This window comes from Quercus robur, chromosome 7 (genome assembly GCF_932294415.1).
Source record: "Quercus robur chromosome 7, dhQueRobu3.1, whole genome shotgun sequence".
NCBI lineage: Eukaryota > Viridiplantae > Streptophyta > Magnoliopsida > Fagales > Fagaceae > Quercus > Quercus robur.
Window position 1 is genome coordinate 3,250,238 of NC_065540.1, and position 6,000 is coordinate 3,256,237.

Consider the following 6,000-nt stretch of genomic DNA (forward strand, 5'->3'; position numbering starts at 1 on the left):
ACGAACTCTAGAACTTTGCCAGTTGCCCAAAAACGACTCCTATATATTTGTCGGCTCGTTCAGTGTCCCTAGTCTCTCTACTCAAGCTTTTTGTGACATTACAGTCTTAGCATTATCCTTGCGAGATCAAAGGTCTGTATCTGTTAATTCCACTTTAGCAAAGTAATCATTCTTGATGCGATTTATGTGATCCGATTGTCTTGTTTGGTTGCAGAGAAAATTCAAATGACACAATTATTGGTTCAAAGTATAAGTCAATATATACATACGTACTTAATACACTGGTAGCTAGTAACAATCAATATATATGTATAGAACTTGAATAATTCGGTTTCTCTTGTTTTGCATGCTCTTTTACTTTTCTCTTGTAGTCTGATATATGTGTATGGTTTGGTCCGAATATAGAAGAAGATATAGTTGCCAATCATGGGTAAGAGCTACCCAACAGTGAGCGAGGAATACCAGAAGGCAGTCGAGAAATGTAAGAGGAAGCTCAGGGGACACGTCGCGGAGAAACATTGTGCTCCTATTATTCTTCGAGTGGCGTAAGACTTCTCTCTCTGTATATATACACACGCATATATACTTGTGAAAGAGTAAGACTCAGATACAGTATTTAGGTACTGTTTCTTAAGCTTTCCTTTCAATATTTTGCCATGTGGATTTTTTTTCATGGGATGAAAATATATTTTTAAGTTAGGTAGTCACATAGTTGAATCTTAAAAAGGGAATCTAAGAAACAACACCTAAGGTACTGTATCTAAGTTTTATCTCTTGTGAAAAATCCTTCCAATTCACATAAAATTGTAACAAAATATAATTTATTTTTGTCTAATATTTTTTTATAGAATTGTTTAAATATGAAATTTGATAATTATGATTTATGATATTTATTCATAAGTTTATTATTATGATTGAGATTAAATATAGAACTATCATTAACCAATTAGACTATTTAATGGAAATATAATATAGTAAGATTCTAATGAAGAGTAATTTAAACATATAGAAGAATTTAAATTTTAAATTCAGTTAAAAGTATATATTCAAAATAGCATAATGTGTACAAATGTCCTCAAAAGGTTGCATGGCAACCTTAGGAAAAGCTATAAAAATAAAAATAAAAAGTCAAAGGCTTAAATTATAGATTTTAGATTTATGAGTTTCTTATTATAAGTGTAACTCTTCTTCTGCTTAAAAAAAGGGTGTAACTGTTTTACAATATATTTAAACATTACAAGATTAATATTTTGTTAGAAACTAGTCTTTGGATTATATATATATATATATATATGGTTTGTAACTTTGCATATGTTCATCATAGTTAATGAATATCATAATAATCGAAAATTAAGAAGTATATAACTTTTAAAATGTTCAAATTGTAGTGTGTTTTTTATAATATTTTACTAAATATATGAATGGTTTTAAAAAATTAATAGTAAAAATATTCGAATTAAGCCATGATAATATTAGTATAAACATTAGAGTTTTGATGGTTACACAATTTTAATTAAGTGTGTACAGTAGTGTGTAACTAGCATGTACAACAATAATTAGCATATTCAGATATAAACATTAGACTATTTAATGAAAATATAATATAGTAAGATTAATCTAGTGAAGAGTAATTTAAACATATAGAAGAATTTAAATTTTAAATTCAGTTAAAAGTATATATTTAAAATAATAATGTGTACAAATGTCCTCAAAAGTTAAAGCCTTAAATTATAAATTATAGATTTGTGAGTTTCTTATTATAATGCATGGTTACTCTTCTTTTTCTAAAAAAAAAAGTGTAACTCTTTTACAATATATTTAAACATTACTGGATTAATATTTTGTTAGAAACTGTGTGTGTGTGTGGATTGTAACTTTGCATATGTTCATCATAGTTAATGAATATCATAATAATCGTAAATTAAGAAGTATATTACCTTTAAAATGTTCAAATTGTAGTGTGTTTATATATATATATATATATATATATATATATAATATTTTACTAAATGAATGGTTTTAAAAAATTAATAGTAAAAATATTTGAATTTAGCCATGATTATATTAGTATAAACATTAGAGTTTTGATGCTTTCACAATTTTAATTAAAGTGTGTATGGCAGTGTGTAACTCAGCATGTGCAACAATAATTAATTGTTTATTGGTGTTGCAGATGGCATTCAGCTGGTACCTTCGATGTGAAGACGAAGACAGGAGGACCGTTTGGGACCCGGAGGTGCTTGCACACCGAGCAAACAATGGTCTGGAGATTGCCGTTAGGCTTCTGGAGCCCATCAAGGAGCATTTTCCCATTTTGTCTTATGCAGACTTCTACCAGGTAGGTACACTATGGTACTTGTTAAACACTAGTACTAGTACAATTCACTTTTTGGATTTGAAATTGTTAAAATAGACTTTGATTCATGTTTGCTTTGTAGTTGGCTAGAGTTGTTGCTGTTGAAATTACGGGAGGGCCTGAGATTCCTTTCCATCCTGGGAGACCGGTTAGTGAACCTCATTTTCTCAATTCCTTGCTTTCCATTTTATTGAATTACATGCATTGGTTTTTGGTCGAGATATTGTGTCATGAATAATATATATTGAGAATCTTTTGATGTCCTTAATTTTAAGTTTAGCTGCATGCCTTGGACTCAATCTAGAATTATGCTTTTGCTTGTAACGATTTTTTTCGGGGATTCTAATCCAACTCTCATGCATAGGAGAGATAGGCAATACCATTGAATCATAAGACTCTTGTAATAAAACTAGTCTTTTGGTTAGTGTTATGAATTGGTACGTATATTGTACATTTGTTGTAGTACTCACCCTATAAACCCTTTGATTGCGATTGATGGCATAATGTTATGTCCCAAATTAGCAATGAGATAGGTTGAGTTGAGCGCTTTTTGACTGGCTTAAAAATATGGACAGAGCAAAGAAACAATTAGGAAGGAGAGGTAATATATGGGTGTAGAAGTGTGTGGGAGCTCAATAGTGTATTGGTGAAAATAGGAGTAATCTGTTGCACATTTGATTGGGTGATGTGAGGAAATTGCACATGAGGACACTAAGGAACAAAATAACTGGATGGTCTTGAGAAGAGCAGTGCTCTATTTAAGGGATTATTTGGGAGTTGAGCAATGACTCAATGCATGGAAGGGAGAGAGTGGATTTTGTGATCTACATTGACTAAAGAATATATAGTGATCAAATCAATTCTTAAGATATAGTTGGTATGTCATAAATAAAATTGAGCAAGCTAAGAACAATATAATTGGTTTTCTCATTAAAAAAACTATTTTAAATTTAGTTATTTCAAGTGTCTCTCCTCCCCCCAAATGATGTTTAAAATTATGGTGTTCTTACATGCATATTTGCACCAAAAGGTAGTTTTAAATTTGGCATTTTCACATATATATTCTCACAAACATTGGTGGTAACCTATGTATAGAGAGATTGGATATATTATCTTTGGTTCAACTTATATATAGTAACTGAACAAGTTTTCTAGTCTGTCAAACATCTCCTTAATTTTGGTTTAGAAATGGGCCTATGTTGTATTTTTCTTGTCCTTATTAATCACTTCAGTAGATACAGCAATCTGCATGCTGCTCTACATCAATCAGTAGGTAACATGATAAAACTTGGTAAATTATGCTTTATCAGTAGGATAAAACTAACCTATCTCGTAATGTTCTAAACTCATCAGCTCACTTTCCTAATTGGTGGGTGAACAATCCAGCACTAATTAGAAGGCATGAATATTAACAATTTGTTCAAAATTCAAGTCATAAGCTGGTAGTCTGAAAATTGAAATCATAACATAATAATACATTTTTAGTGCTATTGTGTATATGTGAATTATGGATTTTTGTATAAATTCTTATGAGCATCTAAAATTGTATGAACAGCTCTAATTGAGCACATTTAGATGCCTGAAATTTCTTTGCCATCTAGTAGTTTATGTGATGTTGTTAAGACTCCATAGATTATATAATTCTGTCATATTAAATGTATATATGTTCAATTCTAAGAGGTATTTGTTTCTCTCAGGACAAAACCGAACTACCCCCAGAAGGTCGTCTGCCTAATGCTACCAAAGGTCAGTATTAATTTGTTTAAAATTAAGCAATAGCCAGATCATTACAGGTATCTAATTACTTATTGAATAACTTAACTAATTTTTTGATTTAACTCAAGGTTCGGATCATCTGAGGGATGTATTTGGCCACGTGGGTCTCAGTGATAAAGATATAGTTGCTTTATCTGGTGGTCACACCTTGGTATGTTCACAAATATGAAGTTCTTTTGCTACCTTCTTTCATAATTTATCACTGGTTTTGCGATAATGGAATGTTTCTAGTACTGATACTTGATTTAGAGAAATTCCTGAATTGTAGAGTGATTGGTGTTCTAATGTTTTTGGAATCATTTTACAGGGAAGATGCCATAAGGAGCGTTCTGGATTTGAGGGACCCTGGACCGCCAACCCTCTTATTTTCGATAACTCCTACTTCAAGTAAGACATCTCTCTTGTTGATTTCTTGAGTTAATGTCTTCTGGTCAAGTTGATTGTATACATTGTTTTCTTTGTATCATTTGTTCGTTCTATGCTAATTCGAGTACTTAAGTGTACGTTTGGATTAGCTTTTTGCTGAAAGTAAAAGTACTGTTGTACTTATTAAAAAGTGAGGCTTTAAATAGTCCGACATCAGCAAAAGAATCAATAAGCTAAAAGAAAAATAGTCAATTCAAACACACTCGCAACCAACTTATAGAGAAAATCTATCATGCATCATGTGCATATATCCTCCTTCTCACATGGAGGTACCGCCTCCAACTGACGGGTTTGAATCTTATTAAAAACAGGGAACTCCTTAGTGGAGAGAAAGAAGGTCTAATCCAGCTGCCATCTGATTAGGCTCTTCTGGAGGATCCCATCTTCCGTCCTCTTGTTGAGAAATATGCTGCAGTGAGTATCTTACTCCTGTCCTGCAGTTTTATTTATTACAAACATGTTAAGTAGCGTTGACAATTATCTAATTCAACTTTCTGGTTTCTGTCAATTTTGCTTCAGGATGAGGAGGCCTTCTTTGCTGATTATGCTGAAGCTCATTTGAAGCTCTCAGAGCTTGGGTGAGTGAGAAACATGTTTGCATTCATTTGTTTCCTTGAACTGCCTAATACATGGTTAAGTATCTCCACCAACTTTTCTCCTCAATCTGACTATCAAACATTATATGACATGTTAGGCTGGTTCATTAAATGCAAAGAAAGCCATGTGATATAAACGTGGAATGGCTATTCGAAACCCTCCCTCCCTCCCTAAAAAAGACAATAAAATGTACCATCCATGGTTAGGCCTTGTTACTGAAGTGAAAGACTATTGTTTCGGATTGTTTTTTTTTTTCTCTTTTGGTATTAGCATTTTATTTTCCCACATTGTATGCCTGAAGTCCAAACGTGGAGCTGCATTTTGGGCAGGGTTTTTTGAACTCAATTATTCATCAGGAAGCCCATCTAGAGGGCTCGCCCAAGCATGACTCATTTTGGTCCAAGATCTTGATAGCCTAATGACGAATTAGATCCACAAGTCCAACAATCACCCACTATTGGACCATTGAATTTGAATAATCATTTTGAACATCAAAAACATGCTACAGTTTGGTCAGCAAACCATGTACTTAAAAATCCAAATTTTTCTATCAAAAAATAAAAAAGAAATCCAAACAATGATAGTTATCCCTCGCTCTTAAAAAATAAAACAAAGCAAAAAATTTTTTTTTTAAAGAATAATTAGGAAGGAACTATCCTCGTATTTTCTATCCCTCCCTCTTATTTATGTGTAAGGGATTTAGATTGGAGAAGCTCACCATCGTTTTGTCCATTCTGGATTTTTGTAATGCAATAATACTCATTTATAAAAATTAAAAATTAAAAATTAAAAAAAGGTCAAAGACTCGAGATGTGTATTTCGGGGTCATATTCATTTTTCTTTAT